The 21,024-nt window shown below is 37.7% G+C and overlaps 1 protein-coding gene across 8 annotated transcripts in view; it reads left to right on the plus strand.

The window, feature by feature from the left end:
• Nucleotides 1-21,024, plus strand: part of DIS3L2 (DIS3 like 3'-5' exoribonuclease 2) — a 346,474-nt gene that overhangs the window by 21,599 nt on the left and 303,851 nt on the right. For 2 of the 8 annotated variants that reach the window (XM_049101308.1, XM_049101309.1), the window contains one exon: nt 2,542-2,589. The exons of the other annotated variants lie outside the window; for them this stretch is intronic. The gene's annotated coding sequence lies outside the window, so the exon portion shown is untranslated. The remainder of the gene's footprint in view (nt 1-2,541; nt 2,590-21,024) is intronic. 8 annotated transcript variants of the gene reach the window in all.

A 21,024-nucleotide genomic window follows, 5' to 3' on the forward strand; every position in this document is an offset into this window, starting at 1 on the left:
GTAGGTTTTAGTATGGCCTCTTTTTAGATGGTAAAATTGGGGCACAGATGCCCAGAGCCACAGCTTTTAAGAGGCAGAACTAGGATACAAAACCTGAGCATTTTGGCTGCAGAAACCTCTTAACCACTAAGCTCTGCTGTCTTCCATTAATCTTACAGACTATTGGGTAGCACCTAGCCTTCTAGAAGCTGGCATTTTAACCTTGAACTGAGGACTGGTGAAACCATTTTCTATGTGAGTGACGAATGCAAGTATTATTGGACTTCTTTTTCTAGTAGATACTCCATTTTGTGGTGGCTTCAAATGTTTCATCTGTTGTCTCAAGTGGGAGCTAAAATTGAGCCTCTTTGCATCTGATTAGCATTTAGGGTACTTTTTGAAAGTGTTAAATATTTGAAATGAAGTTAACACCACCAGCTGGTTGTCTTAGCGAATTAGAAATGACAGTTAAGAGGAAGCCCTGTTAAGTTGCCTGGCTCCTGTTGTTCAGGCCAGGTAAGGATTGTTCCTTCCAGCACATTCTTCAGTGCTTGGTCTAGTCTTTCTTAATTGTCTCAAAGATATAGCTCCACTATCCCTGAAGGAAGGTAGTTTTCTAATCTCTGATCTTAGAGTTTTTCTTTGTAATTAGATGTGGAGATTGAGATGTACTTTATCCTAAGTTTCCTTTAAGGTCAGTACCATCTGAAGTAACACAGAATACATAAGTCTGGGTTTGCCAAGATTACAGTTGCTGTGGGAAACATAACTTTGGATTTCCTCACATCTGGATTAGTGAAATTTGCACCAAGCCTCTGTATGAATATATGTTTTATATTTTATGTGCATCTAGAGATAGCAAGTCTTAGTGATGTAGCTTCTCCATATATGACAAATTGAACATTGGCAGTCTGAAGTTTTAAAATAATCCTAAGATTCTGAACTTTGCTGTGGAGCCAATGTCTCATGCTCTGCTCAGAAGGCTTGCATCTGGGTAACTGGAGCTCTGGAGTGGAAGTGGAGGACCAGCTTATTTCCCAGGGGCCTGTAGACCTCAGGTTTGTTTTGTCTCCCCGAGAAGCAGGGATTCTAGTGCTGCTGTTATGAGTTCTGTTTTTGAAGCAGCAAGAAGAAATGCTGCAGGCCTTAGTTGCATTTCAGTATTTTCGGAATTCTTTTGGTTATTTGTTTTTTCGGATTGTCCTATTTTTCTACTATCTACCTAAAGTTATTAACTATTAAATCTGTGGTAATGCCCTTGTGGGTGGTAGAGGTTTTTATCTAGGAAATGTGGAATCTTGTAAAGCAACAAACCCTAGAGTCACCATCTTTGAAGCTCACTCGTGTTGAATGGTGTGAATGTGGACCTTAATTTCTCTACAGAAAGGAGGGCTAACATCAGTTTGTCTTGGGAGGCCTCTCTCAGGTCCCCCAGTACAGGGCACTCAATTGAAAGACCAGATTCAAAATTAGCAGGTTGCCTTAGGGGTCATTAAAGTCTCCCCATCTTTTCATCTGTGGTCTGGATTTAGTCTTCGTCTTTTTGCCATTTGGAATTTGGTGTCCTGCATTCCTCCAGATGTCTCGAATAATGCTAGAATTCTTCTTCGTGATTTTGAGGGGATGGTACAGCTGCTTGTGACTTTGCACGTCTTCCCCCGGGAGTCTCTGCAATGCATGACAAGGACCTTGTGTTGTAGGCAGGAGTATAATTCTTAGCAAGGACTTATTGTAGGTAGTAAATTCTAGATGTTTGTGGCTGCAGCCCTGAGAGTAGGCATTGATGTAGCAACACTTTACCAAGAAGAAAGTAATGATCTGACAGATTTTTTAAGATAAAGAACCAACAAAAGTAAAATAAAATAAAGAACTAATAGAGAAGCTAGGTTCATAATAATCTCTTGTGTAAAGTGAAAGAAAAATAGTTTTCATGAAAACCGACATTTTATTTGACGTACTATGAATCTAGGGATGACTACTTTCAATTCTTGTATATTTTAGTCTTTGTGTTCATTTGATTATAGATTCTGAAAGTTATACATTTTTCTAAATTGGCATGGTAAAATCGGCCATCTGGGTAAGCTTTGCAATTCTTGCCTTTGTCTTATTAACTTTGAGATTAATGTTTGTGGGTCGATAATGGTTTTGATTACCATTTGAATTATGCTTATAGCTGGTGGATGACTTATATTCTCAGCTTTATTATTAAGTAGCTGTTCTTTATCACAGCATGAAATTTGGATTACACCTGTATGATAATCTTGTTTCATAAAATGTATGTTTTATGTAAGTAAAGGCCTTAAGGGTAACAGTAGTTATCACTGAGTTGTTTGCTGAATAGAATATTTTGCTATTTATGACCTGTAATTTAGATTTTTACAAGGGACTTTAAAAGTCTTCCCTTGTGTTTCAGTATAATTTGGTATGTATAGGTCTATATGGGGCATACGAAACGTTATGTGTTTGTATGTGTAGGAGTAGATGAAGTAACATTGGCAATTGGTAATTGTTGAATTTGAGTGATGAGCATGCATTTATTACTTCATTCTTTCTACTTTGTAGGTATATTTACATTTCCAAAATGAAAAGATAAAAGAACCTCCCCAAAAGGTAATGAAGAAAAGTGATAAGATTCCAGACAGACTTTATTTGATGGCATGGACTAGGAGTTTGTGCAACACATGTCACGGTTTCTAATACCTTTTAGGATGGTGTTTTCAGTGCTGCTGAAGCACTGCCCTGAATTAAGTCAGGAGAGAGAATATTCTGTGTTTGCTCAAGTTTACTGATCATGGAAGAGATATTCCAGTGTGACTGACTACTCACACATCATGAAAATAAAACCGTGTATATTTTTGAGATGCTTTCTTTTGCTATTTGGTGCTGAGTATGAATTCTGACACCAATGGGTACCTTCCTTTACTTCTTTAGATTCTGATTTTTGTTTTAAAAAGTGAAGTTTTTATTTGGTCCCTATTCTTTAAGATTCCATTGGATAAAAAGAGATCTCTTCTTATTTCTAAAGGTACTTGTCTTTGACCTGAGCCTTTTGCTACTTGGTCTAAAATTTGTCTCCAAAGTTTGCACATTTATCCCAAAAGAGAGAATAGAATAAATTTCAGGGGGTTGGAAATGACAGTTGGTTTGAAAGTCTTTAAAGCATGATCTTATTTGTACTCTTATTTGTCCCAATTTGATAATTCTGTAGATGTTTTTAATCATAGTAATAAAAAATGGGAGAGAAACACGAGATTGAATTTATAACATAATCCTGTACAAAGTACACATGGCAGGCAAAGTACACATGGCAGGGCAGCCCGGGTGGCTCAGCGGTTTAGTGCTGCCTTCAGCCGGGGGAGTGATCCTGGAGACCCGGGATCAAGTCCCGCATCAGGCTCCCTGCATGGAGCCTGATTCTCCCTCTGCCTCTGTCTCTGCCTCTCTCTGTCTTTCTCTGTGTCTCTATGAATAAATAAATAAAATCTCAAAAAAAAAAAAAAAACCAACCAAAAAACCCAAAGTACACATGACAAATGAAGTTGCTGAAAAATGAAGCACTTTCCACTTCATAATATTTTTGGGTCTTATTTGGTAGCAAAGCTTATATTTGAGAAGAGCCTTGGTTGATCTCTTTTGATTTTGGTTTCGTATGCTGCCGAATTGCATATCTTACATTTGTTGTGTGTCATTTATGACTAGAACTCTGGTACTTCAATGGCATTAAGATGATTCTGTCTTTATTAGGTAGGGAGATGATACTTAGATCTATTCTAACAATATCCTTAATGTACTTCTTGCCTTTACTGATGTACTGCTATGTATTATCAAGATGTGAAAATATTAAACTCCAGAATTCACTTAAATCTTATAGGCACTGAAATTCTAGTGTTACATGAATTTATAAAAGCACTTCATAAGCAGAGGAAGGCTAGTTCAATTAGGTTTAAGGATTTTTAAAAAAATCTCGTATCTGGGGAAATGTAGTGTTTTGAAGACAACTATTATCTCTTAAAATTAGAATTGAGAAACATTACATAGACTTTCATTCTTTATCAGTGTCAAGGTATATTGCCAAACTGTCTTTTCAATTCCCATTATGACTTTAGGCCATAATAAGTTATCATCATATTATCAAGAACGTTTATTCTACTTTGTAGGGTACTGTATAGAAATAGGCATAAGACATAGTCCCTGCTTGCTTTTTTTTTTTTTTTTCCCCTTTCTGAGAGAGTATGCACATACATGCGTGGGGTTGGGGAAGTGGGGAGGGGCAGAGGGAGAGAAAGAATCTTAAGCAGGCTCCCTGCCTGACTCGGGGTTCTGGGTCACCACTGTGAGATAGTGACCCGAGTCAAAATCAAGAGTCAGGTGCTTAACTGACTGAGCCACCTAGGCGCCCCATAGTCCCTGCTCTTAAATAATTTACAATTGTTGAAGAGTAACAGGGCATCTCTTCTAATTAATTTATTCAGTAAACATTTCCTGGGTGCTTTTTGTGTGGCAGCCCTGGTAGGCCCTGGGGTTACAGTGGTGAGCCAGACAGATAAGGCCCCACAGTTTTGGAGCTTATATTGTAGGATCTTAAATACTTAACATGCTGATATGCTCAACAATGTAATTGTTCAGGACTTTATAAGGGAGGTACTACTTTGTTCTGGTGTGGTTAGGATAGGCTGTATTGAGAGGGCTAGGATATGAGCTGGACAGGAAGTAGAGTGTTTATTTCCCGTGTGTATTCTATGGAATCTGCTGTACAGGATTTTGCAGTGAAATAAGTGTGGAAAGTATGGCACATGGGATTATAAAGAAAGGACCCCCCCCCCCCCAAAAAAAAAAAAAAGGATCCCATGAGCTAGAAACATTAGGTGAGGTTCACAGAAGGGAGAGGATATGGAATTTGAGCTGTTCTTTAAGGGTAAAATTTTAAATTTGTGTTTGGAGTAGAGGGTGAGTGGATTGTATAAGCTTAAGGAGCACAAGATGTGTTGGGGGAGTATTAGTCAGAATGTACCCATCCTTCTGTCCCCCTTCTCCCATCACAGAAGCTATCATTTATCTTTGGCCCTACCTTCTCAACTCTTCTTTCCTATCAGTGTTTAGTTTTTATTTTTAATTTTTTTTCCTATCAGTATTTTAACACATTCAAGTTTCCCCTTTAGTGAAAATGATAGTAACAACAAATGGAAACCCTATTTTTAAATTTCATCTCTTCCTCTTCACAGCCAGACTTCACAGAAGAGTCTCCTGAACTCCTTAGTTCCATGTCCTCCCTGCCCATTAATGCCTTCTCTTTGGTTGTTGTTTTGTACTTTACAAAAATAGCTTTTGCCAAACTGGAGCATCTGTGCTGCTACGCCTGATGAACACTCTGTTCTTATTTCACTTCTCCTAGCTGTGTATGACTTTATTGCCCACTACCTTCTTGAAATCTTGATTCTTGACAGCACTCTCTCCTAGGTTTTCTCTTGTATCTCCCTCAAAGGTGCCTTCTGATTATCTTCTCCCTGCCAGTTGAGCTTTGAAGCTCCTTAAGTCTCAATCTTAGGCTCCATCTCATTTTTCTCTCTATTCTCTTCCTTGGCTGATCTCATTTACGTTCACAACTTCAATTATTCTTTGTTCTCTGGAGACTCTCAGATTTGACTTCAGCCCAGATGTTGTCAGAGCTCCTGACTTGGATACATAGCTGCCTGATTGATATCGTCTGTTGGCGTTGCAGAGTCACCTCACGCTCAGCTTATCCAGTACTGGGCTGATGATCTCTACTTATCTACCCCAATCCAGTACCCTTGTCCCAGTGAATGTCCCTGCCATCCATTAAACTATCATGAAGTTATCCTTGATCATCCTCTTTCCCTCACCTTCCATGTCTAGTCCATCATGTTTTGTTGTTTTGGCCTCCTAAATATTTCTTGATTAAAATTTCTTGATCTCAATACAATCGTTACAATCGTTTTTTACATGGACTGATCAAATACCTACCAGACTAGGGACCCCATTCATTCCTGACCTCTCATTTCCAGCTCATTCTCTACCCTGAAGCTAGAGGGATCTTATCTGAATATAAATCTGATCATATCACCTTCCTGATTGAAAGCACTTGAGTACCTTCCCCTTGTTTATAAGAAAAAAACCAAAGTTCTTCATATATCCTGCAAGTTATAGCAGGGTGTGGTCCCTGTTTTCCTTCCAGCCTGACCTTACCACACTTCCCCCTTTTCTCTGAGCTATAGCCACATTCCTTGGGTGTGTTATATACACTCCCACTCCAGGGTGTACATTTCAGTTTGAAATTACACATCGATTTGTATAATTGTTTGAGTAACATCTTTTTTTCCACCCTAAACTAAGCTACATGAAAGGAAAAATTGAGTCTTTTCCATTGTATTCTGTAGGGTCAAGCATAGTACCTGGTCCACTGTAGGAGCTCAGTACATTTTTGTTAAATGAGTGGGAGTTTCATTCAACAGCATAAGCCATGAGAAGATGTGTGAAGGGACACAAAAGTAGGAAGTAATGTGAGCAGATGCTGAAGAACCTTCTGAGGCAGTGGCATGAGAGTTAACTAGGGTGATGCCATGAGCAGAGCCATTCACTAGGAAGGGTAAACTGGCTGTGGGATTTAGGATACAAAGCAGAAGGGGCTATTAGCTGTCATTTTAGGAGAGAGACAGTATGGACCAGTACTAGAACACTGTCAGAGGGGCTGTTACATGTCTGAGAGTATAGAGTGAATGCAGTGGGGCTGTGATGGATTGTGGTTGATGGCTTTTTGGTAACAGACTTTAAGTGAGTTTCACTATTTCAGTCTCTTAAATTCAGCATTTCATTCCTGGGGAAATAGAATTTTTCTCAAACCTTACTGAGCTGTTATTTAGCAGGCACTTTGCTAAACTTTGGGATTACAGAAGTGAATAAAATACTTCATAATCTAAGTCTCTTAATTACCCTTTCTAATAAAATGGCTTTTAAACTTAGACTAAAACTATAAACCTAAATTCCACTAAGAGTTATAATACTTGATAAGTTAAAGAAGCAATTCAAGCTAGTAGAGCATCGGCCTTTTTCTACTATGTGAGATGGTCTTTTTTTCTTTATGAATAACCCTTGATTGATGCCAGCAGCCCCAGAATTATCCCTGAGGGTCTGAAACTCTTCAAGTGTAATTCCCTGGAGATTTTCATAATGAACCTGAAGTGATAGGTTGTAGGTAAATGATGTCCAGCCAATGTCTTTCATTAAAATGAAAGAATTATATATACATAAGTCCCCTCTACCTGTCCACTTTACTACTTAAGGATAAAACAGAACTGAGGAAAGAAAAAAAAAAAATCCCCAAAACAGAGAGACCTAAGGTTCTAACTACTCTTTGGTTTTCTGAGAAGAGCTCTAATGTTCAACATATTGAGTAAAAATTTCTTGTCATTCAGCTATGTTAAAGAACAGGTCCTAGAAATGAAAAAAAAATTAAAAAAATTTTTAAAAGATTTGATTTATTTGAGAAAGAGAGCGAGAGAGAGAGAGAGAGAGAGAGAGAGAGAATGAGCACATGAGCAGGGGGGAGGGGCAGAAGGAGAGGGAGAAGCAGATTTCTCCCTGAGCAGGGAGCCTGAGGCAAGGTGCCATCCCAGGACTCTGGGATCATGACCTGAGCTGGAAGGCAGATACTTAACTGACTGAGCCACTCAGGTGCCCCTCTCCTTTTTATTTCTTGATTGATGGATTATGCTTTTGGTGTCATGTCTAAGAACTCTTTCTCTAATTTTTTTTTTTTTTTTAGTATTAAAAAATTAAAAAAAATTTTTTTTTAAGTAAGCTCTGCCCATTATGGGGCTTGAACTCATGACCTTGAGATTGAGAGTTCACATGCTCTACCCACTGAGCCAGCCAGGCACTCCTCTTTACCTAATCTTGGGTCATAAAGTTTTTCTCTTATGTTCTCTTCTAAAGGTTTTATAGTTTTATGTTATGTACATTTGAAGTTAATTTTTGTATAAGATGTGAAGTTTAGGTCAGGGTTTATTTTTTTATCTATTGATCTCCAATTGTTACAGCACCGTTTGTTGGAAAGGCTGCCTTTCCTCCCTTGAATTGCTTTTGCACCTCTGTCAAAATTTAGTGGCGTATTTGTATGGTTCTGTTACTGGGTTCTCTGTGTTGTTCCATTGGTCTCTGTGTCTGTTCCTCTGAAAACATGATACTGTCTTGATTTTGTTTGCTGCATAGCTTAAAATTGGGGTGTAGTCTTCCTCCAATTTTTTTCCAATTCTAGTTCTTTTTTTTAAAATTTATTTTAGAGAGAGCGAGTATGTGTAAGCGTGGAGAGGGGCAGAGACATAGGGAGAGGGAAAGAAGCAGAGTTTCCCCTGAGCAGGGAACTCGACCCGGGGCCTGATCTCACAACTGTAAGATCATGACCCAAATCGAAATCAAGAGTTGGATACCCAGCCAACCAACTAAGCCACCCAGGCACCTCTTAATTATTTCAGTTCTTTTGCATTTCCATATAAATTTTAAGATAAGATTGTTTTCATCTGTAAGAAGCCTTGGGATCTGATAGGATTTGTGTTGAATTTGAAGATTAATTTGGGTGATAGTCTTACAACTTTAAGTGAAATGTAGGAATTTAACCACCACTTAGTCCTCTTTATTCTCCCTACTTTATAATTAATTGTCTTAAATATCTCCTTTACATAGAGAACCATATCAGACACCATTATACTTTTGCTTTTAACTATCTAATGTAATCAGGGAGAAAGATAGTCTAGTGCATTTACCTATAAAGTTACCTGCCAACATTAGTGACTTTTTACTTCTGAAAGTTCTTTTTTTTTTTTTTTAAGAATTTGAATTATTTTTTTTTAATTTTTTTTATTTATTTATGATAGTCACAGAGAGAGAGAGAGAGAGGCTGAGACATAGGCAGAGGGAGAAGCAGGCTTCATGCACCGGGAGCCCAAAGTGGGATTCGATCCCGGGTCTCCAGGATCGCGCTCTGGGCCAAAGGCAGGCGCTAAACCGCTGCGCCACCCAGGGATCCCTACTTCTGAAAGTTCTATTTAATTCTTTTAAAATTTGTCTTTTAGTAAGCTGCTTTTATTTTTTTTTTAAGATATTATTTTATTTATTCGTGAAAGACGTACACACGGAGAGAGGCAGAGACATATGCAGAGGGAGAAGCAGACTCCCACAAGGAGCCCAATGTGGGACTCGATCCCAGATCATGGGATCATGCCCTGAGCCAAAGGCAGATGCACAACTGTGGAGCCACCAGGCATCCCCTTTTTATTTTTTCTTGTATTTATTTATACACATTATAGTTTTAAAATGTTATGTATTTGTCATTTTTATGACCTGAAATTATTTCATACCATATTTTGCCTTTTTTTTTTTTTTTCCTGACTCTCAAACATGATGGTTTTCTTCCTTAGGTCTCTTCCTCATGTGTTTTGTAAGCATTTATCAGGCTTTTGAGTGTGGAAGTATTGTGAAGTGGATAGTTTTGAGAGGATATTTTGGTTCAGCCAGTGCCTTGGGATATGCTGACTTAGGCTCACCTTAAGTTAGTGTATATGCTTGGGGTTAGTGCAGCTACACTGTACTCTGGCAGGCCCATGTTTATGAATCTCTAGGGGAAACTCACCTGTGTTCCCAGCCCACGTCAATGCACTCACATTTCTTGATGTTTTTCTTCACTATAGGTGCATTTTTTCTACCCTACCTTTGCACTGAGTTGATAGCCCTTTAATAGCCTTGATTTTTTTTTTTTTTTTCAGGAGGCTAACTTCTATGTCTCTACCCTACATTTCATATGGTCAAAGCGTTATCTCCTGGGACCCTGCAGCTTTAAACTACATGCGTCTTGGCACTGACACCAGAATGTGCTCCCAGAGCCTTTTCCATGTATTCTGGTTTCTAGCTCTCACTTGAATTTTAGCTCCTGAGGATTTTCTTTTCTCTCTTGAGAGCTCAACTCTGTCCTCCAGAAGTTGGTAATATTTTATTTAGCAGTTGTAGTAATTTGCTATCAGTAGGGTTTTCAGAAAAATGACTCCACTGTAGTACCAGAAATTGAAGTTTCTGACATACCATTAGATTAGATGTACCACTAGATCATAGGTGTTTGGGTTAGGGACCCGCTCCTGGTTTCTTCAGAACTAGTCACCTGGGGCAGAAATTGCTTGCCTGTCTCTCCAGAGGGGCCGTGGATGTGACACTTGCACTTAAAAGGAAGTAGTACGAGCATGTTTAGCCCTCCTGTCATGTCTGCCAAGGAAGTAGAGAGGCTCAAGAAGAGGGAGAATGTTCAGCTCTGTCAAGTGCGATAGCAAGGTCAAGTAAGATCAAGACTGAACATTGAGAGTAGGATTTCACAATTGGGAAATCTTTGCCAGAGTCGTCTCCAGGGAATGGAGGGGGAAGAAGCCTATTGTATTTTTTAATCTTTGGGAGGATGGTCCTTGATCTAGGCAATTTCCATTTTTTTTCTCAGAATGACTTGTGGTTTGTTAATATGTGGCTGTTTATTTTATATTCTCTTAATTCTTTCTGAGTTCAAACCCTGCCTGAGGTAGATTAGTTCTGTCACAAACTGGACTTAGTCATAGAGTGTTAGGACTTATCTAATGTTTGGGAGGATCCTTAAAGTTTTCATTTATATCTCCTTGAATGAGGTGGTCAGAACATAGAACTGAAACAGTAAGAGCTGAGCTGGTCAGAGAAAGAAGATATGAGATATTGCCACTTTTCATGTGAAGTTTCTGTTATGTGGGGTTTCTAAAAATTATGAAAAATGTCAAATGTACAAAAACCCATTTCCCTAAGTCAAGAATTTTTGCACATTTGCTTCATTCGTTCCTTTTTTATTTCTTTGTTTGGCCAAAATATTTTAAAGAAGTTCCTGACATCATTTATTGTACAATACATATCAATACATAAATATGCTGTGCAGTAATGAAAACTGTCATACAGTCACAATGCTATTATCATACCTAATACAAAGCTGACAGTTCTTTTTTTTTTAAATTTTATTTATTTATTCATGAGAGATACAGAGACATAGGAAGAGGGAGAAGCAGGCTCCTGTGGGAGCCTGATGTAGGACTTGATCCCAGGACCCTGGGATCATGACCTAAGCCAAAGGCAGAAGCTCAACCACTGAGCCACCCAGGTGCCCCCAAAGCTGACAGTTCTTTGGTATTGTCTACTCTACTGAGAGTAGTAATGAGGCCTTTTAAAATAACTTATATGAACATGTTGAGATTGTTTCTCCTTTGTTGCCTTTGCACTTGTCATACCCTCTGCCAAGAAGGCTCTACTCTGAGACCTTCACTGATGCACTTCTCTCATTGTTTGGATTTTAGCTCCAGCATTATCTCCTCAGTAGAGGCTTTTCCTAATCACCACAACTAAAGTAGTGTCCTCTTTTCCTCATCCTGTTTGTCACTATTATCACGGTGTTTTACTGCCTTGTTGTTGTTTGTTTTCTTTCCGCCTCTCCCTTCCCCCCACCCCCGCCCCAATTTTAAGTACCATGGAAGTAGGGACCTTGTCAGTAATGTTGTGTTTATTGCTCTGTGTCCAGAGCTCAAGAGCATATAGTGCTGCATGTAGTAATGAAGCACATGTTCAGAAACAAGTCAGCTATTAGAATAATAGGAAAAGATTCCAAAATCTTCTTAATATTTTATAACCATTATCTCTTCCTACAACTGATTCTCATTCCAGAACTTTTCTTTTCTCAAGAGCTTTAACTAACAGCTGTGTTTGCAAAAAGTGCTGGGTTGTTGTCCCTTTCAGGACATTTAATCTTTTAAATCCTCAAAATATTTTGTAAAATATAAGTGAGTAAAGTCACTGCTGACCTGTTGAGAGGCAGTGTTTTTACTGACATAACTCTCATTTGAGATCACTTTATTTGAGCTTGCAGCTAATAAATCTGTTTTGGCCCATATGAAACAGGATGGAATGATCTTGTAGCCCACGTATCCTTTAACTGATTATTTGAGTTCCTTTTATTTAGTAATCATTTATAAAGCAAGTTAGATTATCAATTGTTGTGAATATTCTTTAGCATGAAAAAAAGTATAACTCAATAAACATCTATAATACTATAATTAAAGACTTGGATTCTTTCTGAAAACATATAATTTAGGACCTATGGAAGAGATGCAAGAATGGTACAAAGAATTACTGTTTTCTCTTCACCAGATTCTTCAGCATTCACATTTTACCACACTAACCCTTCCCACTTGCCTTTTTTTTCTTTTTTTGTGAGCTGAGAGTGAGTTGTAAACATAGCCATTTTTTTTTATGACCATTGTGGGATCAAAATAAGGAAATTAACATTGATATAATGCCATTAGCTAATCTATAGATATTATTCAAATATCTTCAAGTTGCCTAATCACATCCTTTATGGGGGATAGAAATCCTGATCATGAGTGCATGGAGTTGTCATGTGTCTTTAGTTTCCTTTAATCTAGAAGAGTCTTTCCTTTCATGAATAATAGTTTTGAAGATTATAGGCCAGTTATTTGTAGAAGTCCCTCAATTTGGACTTTACTGGTGTTTCATAAGTGACATGTGTTTCTTACTGTATCTTACCCCAGGAGGCATATGATGTTGATTTGTCCCATTACACATATTTATTACTTTAATCAGTTTGTTAAGTTGGTTGTCTAGATACCTCCACTGCAAGATATGCTTTTCCTCTTTATATTTAACAGCCATCTTTGAAGATAGTTTGAGATGATTTAATATTCTGTCACTCCTCAAACTTTTACCCACTAGTTTTAGCGTCTATTGATGAATCTGAATTAGGATGATGATGGTTGCCCGTGGTAATTTTTTAATTCCATAATTTTTCTGCATTTATTATAATGTTGGGATCCTAATATAAGGACGAGCTTCCTCTTTTATTTATTTGTTTTTATCAGCATGAACTACATGAGGATTCTTATTTAATGGGTTATAAGCCATTATGTAAAATTTTTGGTAGTTAGATTGTCATATATTTGGCCAGTAGGAGCCTTTTCAGCTGGCTCCTGTGCACTTTTGACATGACCCCATTATTTTTGGGTGTGTCCTTACTTTCTGGAACAAGAAGATATTCTATCTAGGCCAGGACTTGGCAAACTTTTTCTGTAAGTGGCCAGATAGTAAATATATTTGGCTTTGAGGGCTATACAGTCTCTTGCAACTACTTAACCTCACCCTCACAGCAGGAAAAAAAGCCACAGACAATTTGTAAATGAATGAGTATGGCTCTGTTCTGATAAAACTTTATTTACAAAGGCAAGAAGTGCTTAACTGAATTTGGCCTTTGGGCTATCGTTTGCCAACCCTCCTTTTAGGCTCTTATTGTACCTCTCCTACTCCAGTCTCAGAATTGGCCATTTTTCTAAGGAGCCCTGGTTCCTTTTAGCAGTGAATGATATTTAGAAACTGAGATCTGGGCTCATTGCTACTACTCATTGATTCTAGGCCCTCTTGGAAGACAGAACTAGACAACATAAGAATATATACACATTTATACTTGTCTACATTTGTGTGTATTTATGTGTTTTCTGTCTCTATATATTATAAACCATTGATTAGAGTGATAGCTCCAGGGTTTATTCTAACCTTCCTACTCTCTATAATATTTTTCTCCAACATTGACAAATCTGATGCCTTTTATCCACAATATATTTACTTGTCGAATTCTAGAATATATAGACAATAAGTAGTTTCAGAGTTAAAAAAATAAATTAGGGCAGCCTGGGTGGCCCAGCAGTTTGATGCCGCCTTCAGCCCAGGGCCTGATCCTGGAGACCGGGGATAGAGTCCCACGTCAGGCTCCCTGCATGGAGCCTGTTTCTCCCCCTGCCTATGTCTCTGCCTCTCTCTCTCTCTCTCTCTCTCTCTCTGTATCTCTCATGAATAAATAAATAAAATCTTAAAAAACAAGGTTATTTCTTTTAGCTTTTTTTTTTTTTTTTTACCTGCTTCCTTTTCATCCTGCTCATACTTACCCTCCTTCCCGGCCCCCACTGTAGATAATAATTCCCAGTAGTTGTAAATTACTGTTCTGTGTGTCTTTTCGCACAGATGAGCAAATGGGTGTGTGTAATTCTTGTTTTTTTTATTCTTTGTTACATAAAAGGAGGCATACTCTAGATCATCTATCCCATAATTAATTCACAAGCACAGGAGTTGATCAAAGTTGAACACTTATATATGGTGAAATGAGTGGCCTCAGCTAAATCAAGTTTCTGAAGTGCAAAAAGGAACTTTTATCAGGTTATGGTAAAGCGGAGCCAAGAACAAGAAACCAGACTGAATCAGGGAACCTGTATTGGGTTAAAAAGACAATAAATACTTTGGTGGAAGAGAGCTTGGTTATATCATTCTGTCTCTTGACTCTGCTCTAATCTACACTGTTCTCCAGTCTGGAGGTTATCCTCTGTGCCTGATGCACAATTGCTGTCCTGGGGCATCCTTTTTCTGTCATCTTAGAAATTACTTAAATACTTTTGTACTGTGCTTCCTCTTCGTTGTATCTTCTTTCTTGTTTTACATGTCATTTTGGTCAAGCATATACTTTGGTGCCTTCATAAAAAAGAATACATGAATTTTTTTTAGATCTATACTTCTGAAAATGTTTTTATTCTACACCACACTTAATAGTTTGCATATAGAATTCCAGGTTAGAAATAATTTTCCTTAAGGTTTTTTTGCATCTTTATTGAGATATAATTTATTTAAATTAAATATTTCTCATGCTTAACATTCATTCCTGAAGATCCAGTTTTTGCTCTGCTATCATTTCTTTTATCTCAAAGAACTTCCTTTTGTGTTACGTGTAGTGATGTTCTACTGGTAATGGATTTTCTTGGTTCTCCTTTATCTAAAAAAAGTATTTTGCTTTCATTTCTGAAGGATATTTTTTACTGGATATAGAATTCTGGGTTGATAGTTTTTCTTTTCAACTCTTTAAAGATGTTCCACTGTCTTCTGGACACCTTGAACGAAGATGATAGGAAATGATAAGAAATCTAGTGCTATTGAAAATGTTCCCCTCTTTGTAGTATAGTATTTTCCTCTGGCTGCTTTAGGTTTTTTTCTTTTCTTTGGTTTTCTGTGGTTCGATTATGATTCTGGATCTAGTTTTCTTTGAATTTTTCCTCTTTTGAGTTCATTGAGCTTCTTGAATTTATCTATTTGTCTTTCATCAAATCTAGGATGTTTTTGGTCAATATTTATTTTACTTTTTTTCCCCTAAGATTTTATTTATTTATTCATAAGACAGAGAGAGAGAGAGAGAGAGAGAGAGAGAGGGGCAGAGGCATAGGCAGAGGGAGAAGCAGGCTCCATGCAGGAAGCCTGATGTAGGACTCAATCCCGGGACTCTGGGATCACACCCTGAACCGAAGGCAGATGCTCAACCGCCAAGCCACCCAGGCACCCCTATTTTATCTTTTTTTGACTCATTATTTTCTGGGATTCCAATTACTCATATGTTTGATTTTTTTGCTAAAATAAGCCTTAAGTCCATAAGGCTATGTTCATCTTTTTGTTCAATCTTTTTTCTTTTTTCAGATTATATAATTTGTATTGAATAAAGTTTAAGCTCACTAACTCTTTACTCTTATATCTATTTTGCTATTAAGCTCATCCACTGAATTTTTTATTTCAGGTATATTTTTCCATTTTAAAATCTCTACTTTTAAAGGAGATTTTTTATTTCTCTATTGAAATTTTCTATCTTTTCATTCAACTGTCTTTTCCTTTCCTTCAATTAGCATAGTTATCATGGCTGGTTTAAAGTCCTTATCTAATAACTTTAACCCCTGAGTCATTTTAAGGTTGATAACCTGTGATTTTTTTTCACTTTAGAATGGGTCAAATTTTCCGAGTTCTTTGTATGCCAAATAATTTTAGGTTATGTCTTGGATATAGTTGTGTAGACTCTGAATGCTGTTATGTTCCACCGTAGAGTGTTGATTATTATTATTATTTTTATTTCATTGGCGATTATCCTCAGACCCCATTAGACTCAGACTGTAAGTCTTGTCTCCTGTAGGTTCATGTTTAAGTTCAATTTTTTAAGACTTTATGATGTTCTGTTGGGTCTGTTCTACACATCTGCAGTGTTAAGGTTAGCCTGAGATCTGTATAGTGTTGATAAAAATTAGGGGGATCCCTTCTTCAGCTCTCCTATTCTAGGTTGCCCCTGGCAGCCAGCTGTGATTTCCCAGGCTCTTTTGCCTTCCTTCTGGCCAGGCAGTCTGTAGGATTTTTTCTTGAAGTTTCAGCTGCCTGTACTGCCCACTCCTGTGACTGTGGCCTGCTCTTGGGCAAAGCTATACACCCCTCCCCCACAATCTCAAACCAAAAAACCAAAAACCAGAAACATGAAACTCGCTTCGGTGCCAGCTGTGTCTCCAGATTTTTCCTCCTCCCAATCTATTTCTTTTGTTTATTCTTCAGAATCTTCAGGTAGTTCTTTCTTCCTTTCTTCCTTTCTTCCTTTCTTCCTTTCTTCCTTTCTTCCTTTCTTTCCTCCCAGAGTTTATAGTTGTTAGCTCAGTCTGTCTTTAAGTCCTTTTTCAGGTTTTGATGCCAAGCTTGGGCTTTCCCAACTTATCATTTTCATTAGGAATTCTCCTAGTGTGATATTGAAAAAACCTTTAGTAAGAGATTATACCTGAAAGATGGGTATGTTTGAGTTTTCTAGAGAAGCAGAACAAATGGGATATAGATATAGGAAGGTATTTATTATAGGGATTGGCTCATGCAATCATGGAAGCTGAGAAGTTCTATAATCCACTATCTACAAGCTGAAGACCCTGGAAAGATGGTAGTGTAATTCATTCTGAGTCTGAAAGTCTGAGAATCAGGGTAGCCAGTGATGTAGCTTTTAGTCCATTCTGAAGGTCTGAGAACTAAGAGTGCGGAGAACAAGAGAAGATCCATGTCTCAGCTCAGGTGATCAAACTAGAGGGGCCAACTTCTTCTTTCCTTGGTGTTTTCATAATATTTAGGCCCTCAACAGATTGGATGATACATAACCACATCAAGGAGACTGGACTACTTTACTGGTCACCAATTGAAATGCTAGTTTCATCCAGAAACCCCGCACAGACACACCCTGAAATAATGTTTAGCTAAATATCTGGAAACTCTGTGATCCAGTCATGTTGATGTATAAATGAACCATTACAGTAGTTTAGATTACAGAGTTGCAGTGAGGAAAACTGAAAGGTTTTGAAAAATCCCTTAATAAGATACCTCCTGTGTGACGTATGGAATGAAGAAAAGAAATTAGTGGTTGAGAGACCTGTTAAGAAACTGTTGTTAATCTTTAGAGTATTCTGTTGCAACAACCTGATTTCAGAGTGCTGATCAAGTTGGAGAGGAGAGAATCTACTTAGGATACATTTTAAAGGTAGAAGTGATGGAATTTGGGAATAGAGTTTTATTAATGAAGAGAAAGAGGTTAGATGACTACTGTTTGCTGCCCAGGGATGATAATGATGTCATTAATCTGGATGCAGTAAGTATGCAGGCGGAAAATCTAGTTTGAGGAGAATAATAACTTGAATTAGAAACATGTTACATTCAAAGTGCTTGCCAATATTAATGAGCAGGAAGTTGAAAAGTTAAAGAATAGCTTCAGAGAGCAGGGCTGGAGATGTAGATTTAAAATTCTTTAACAGAGAAGTGAGATGAGGCTTAAGAATAGGATCTTGCAAATGGCAGAAACTTAAGACGTAAGTGAAAGAAGAGGAGTCAACAAGAAAATTTGAGAATTGCAGAGAGAGTAGGAGGAGGCAGGAGACTGTGATGTCCTAAAGGGTCAAGGGAAAAAGAGTTAGTAGTCCAAGGGTATGGTCAATGACATCCTATTCTAGAGGGGCTAGGAAAAATGAACTGAGAGGATGCTATTGTTTTAATAATGAAGATTTTCCTTTTTAGGAATACTGAAAGCCTTATTTCATTGTAGAGGTGAGGACAAATTTTATATTCCCAGGAAGATTAAGGGCTTTGTCATGAGGAAATAGAATTATGAATCTAGACTACATTTTTAAACTTTGGCAGAGATGGGAGTGAGGGAAATGGAATGGTGGCTAGTAGCTTGAATTTTACAGAAGGAGAACAGGGGTAGGCCATTAGCTAGGTTGTATGCTTTTGGGTAGGCAACTATGGAGAGAATAATGAATGTAAGAAAGTTCTAGAGCAGATATAAAATTAAGAATGAAGAACACAAATTGAAGAGGTTAGGTTGTAAACATGTAGGAACCTTTTTTTTTTAGATTTATTTATTTATTTTAGAGAGAATGCATGAATAGGGGGAGAGGGAGAGAATCTCAAGCAGACTCAACACAGAGCCCACAGCCCCGAGGTCATGACCTGAGCCAAAACCAAGAGTCAGACACTTCACTGACTAAGCCACCTAGGTACCCTTGTAGGGACCTGTCTAACTTTCATACGGAACAGAGGGGAAGATAAATGAAATTATGGAGAATTTTTGTCAGAAGAGTGAGTCCTATAGGAGGGAGTTGGGAATTTAAGGTTTTGATTGAAAATGTGAGAATTAAGAGTGAGGTTGACACTTCCAGTTATGGCATAGGAAATAGTTGGAAACTAGTCTACCTTCATTTTTTTTTTTAAAGATTTTATTTATTTATTCATGAGAGGCAGAGACACAGGCAGAGGGAGAAGCAGGCTCCATGCAGGGAGCCCGACGTGGGACTCGATCCCAGGTCTCCAGGATCAGGCCCTGGACCGAAGGTGGCACCAAACTGCTGATCCACCTGGGCTGCCCAACTAGTCTACCTTCTAACAGAAGTTGGCTTATGCCCATTACAAAACAAAAACAAGAACAAAAATCTGTTGAAAGTATTTGAGGAGTAATAAGAGAGTGACTATCAAGGAAGAATAAAGGTTTAGGGAGATAATGCTAGTATTTAGGGTTGTCTCCTCTGGATGTGTACTAGCTTTTAGAGAGATCAGCTGAAAGACAGAGAAGCTGAAAAACTGAGCAATGTACTTGATATTATTTTAGGGCTAGAGTGATAGGGATTTAGGCCCTGCTAATGTGGGAAGTGTGTGGTCCTGGTGAAGCATTCTTATTTGGGATTGCAATTCTGAAGGGCTACAGTCCACATTGTAAGGTTGAAGTGATGTAGATAGGCCCTCACAGAAACTGTATCTCTATTTTGAATGCATTTAAACCCTGAAAACAGATTGGGGTAATTTATTGTATTTGTCTCAGGTGCTTGGCAGAAGCGAATGAAAATCCTGTTTGGAAGATGGTAACATTATACTAGTTCTCAAATTATCACCACAGAGATCTTGGAAATATAATGTCTAGTCCATAATAAAAAAAATCAGGCACAAATGATCAAACAACATGAACAAAATCAAATAGAAGCAAAGAAGATAGTATTAGATCTCTTTGGGCCTCCGTTATTGAAGTTTTCAGGAGCAACTTTAATATAGCCATGCTTACCTTGTTCATAGAGGCAAAAAGATTTACCATTGTTAGCAGAGAACTGGAGACGTGTAAAAGAAAAAAATGGAAAATCTAGACTTGTAAGCATAATAACTGAAATTAGGAACTTAATGAGTGGGTTTGACAGATTAGAGCTGATAGAGAATTAGTGAAGTGGAAGAGTTATGAAGAAATTGAGGAAGACAAGACACAGAGATACTAAAAGGTCATAAGTGTATAATTGAAGTTCCAGACAAAGAGTTGAGAGAATGGGGTAGAAGGTATATGGGACAACATTGGTTGAAGACTTTTCATAACTGATAAAAGCTGTCAAATAATAGTATTATTGCTAACACCAAGGAAGATTTAAAAAATCCATACCTTAGTATATTGTAGTAAATTGCTAGAAAACCAAAGATAAAGAGAAAAATTTCAAAAGCTGCTATAGAGGGAGAGAGGGATTAGTACACTTTCTTCTTCTTCTTCTTCTTCTTCTTCTTCTTCTTCTTCTTCTTCTTCTTCTTCTTCTTCTTCTTCTTCTTCTCCTTCTCCTTCTCCTTCTCCTTCTCCTTCAGATTTATTTATTTGAGAGAGAGAGTGAGAAAGAGTGCAAGCACAAGGAGGGCCAGAGGGAGAAGCAGACTCCCCGCTCAGTGGGGAGCTTGATATGGGGCTTGATCCCAGGACCCTGGGATCCAAAGGGCCAAAGGCCAAAGCTTTTTTGGCCAAAGGCCAAAGCTTAACCAACTGAGCTGCCCAGGCGCCCCAGAAATAGTACACTTTCAAAGACTACAAAATTAGATTAACGACTGACTTCTTAACAGAAATATTGAAAGCTAGAAGACAATTGAATGATACCTTCAAATTAGAGAAAATAACTGACAATCTAGAATTCTAAAACCTGTGAAAATTTCCTACAATAATAATGATGAAATTCAGATGTTTCAGACCTGACAGGAACTCTTTAAAATGCTCAAAAGACACATGTGGCTTGTGGCTACCCTACTGGACAGCACAGATACTGAAAATTACATAACTTCAGTAAGGATAGCACTGCTATATGTACTAAGAAAATCATAAGGATATTTTGAGCAACATTGTTTCCCCTCAAAAAGGGAAACTTTAGATGAAATTGATAAATTTCTAGAAGGATGCAAATTACTAAAACTGAAGAAATTTAAAAATCTGAATTATTTTATATGTTAAAGCAGTATTTTTTTTCTTATGATACCTTTTTCTGCCTTTGGTATGGAGAAATAATATCCTCTAGAATGAGTTGGGAAATATTTTCTGTTTTCTGGAAGAGTTTGTGAAGTTTTACGGTTCTTTTTTTCTTTCAATGTTTGGTAGAATTTACCTGGGCTTTTCTTTATTAGAAGATTTACCTACTAATTCAATTTCTTGTTATATGTCTATTTAGATTTTTAATTTTTTTTCTTAAGCCAGCTTTAGTAATTTGTTCCTTTCTAGGAATTTGTCCATTTCATCTGTTATCTAGTTGGCCTAAAGTTGTTTGTTGTATTCCCTTATAATCGTTTCTGTAAGGTTGGTAGAGAGGTGCTGTC

This window comes from Canis lupus, chromosome 25 (genome assembly GCF_003254725.2).
Source record: "Canis lupus dingo isolate Sandy chromosome 25, ASM325472v2, whole genome shotgun sequence".
In the NCBI taxonomy this organism is placed as follows: domain Eukaryota; kingdom Metazoa; phylum Chordata; class Mammalia; order Carnivora; family Canidae; genus Canis; species Canis lupus.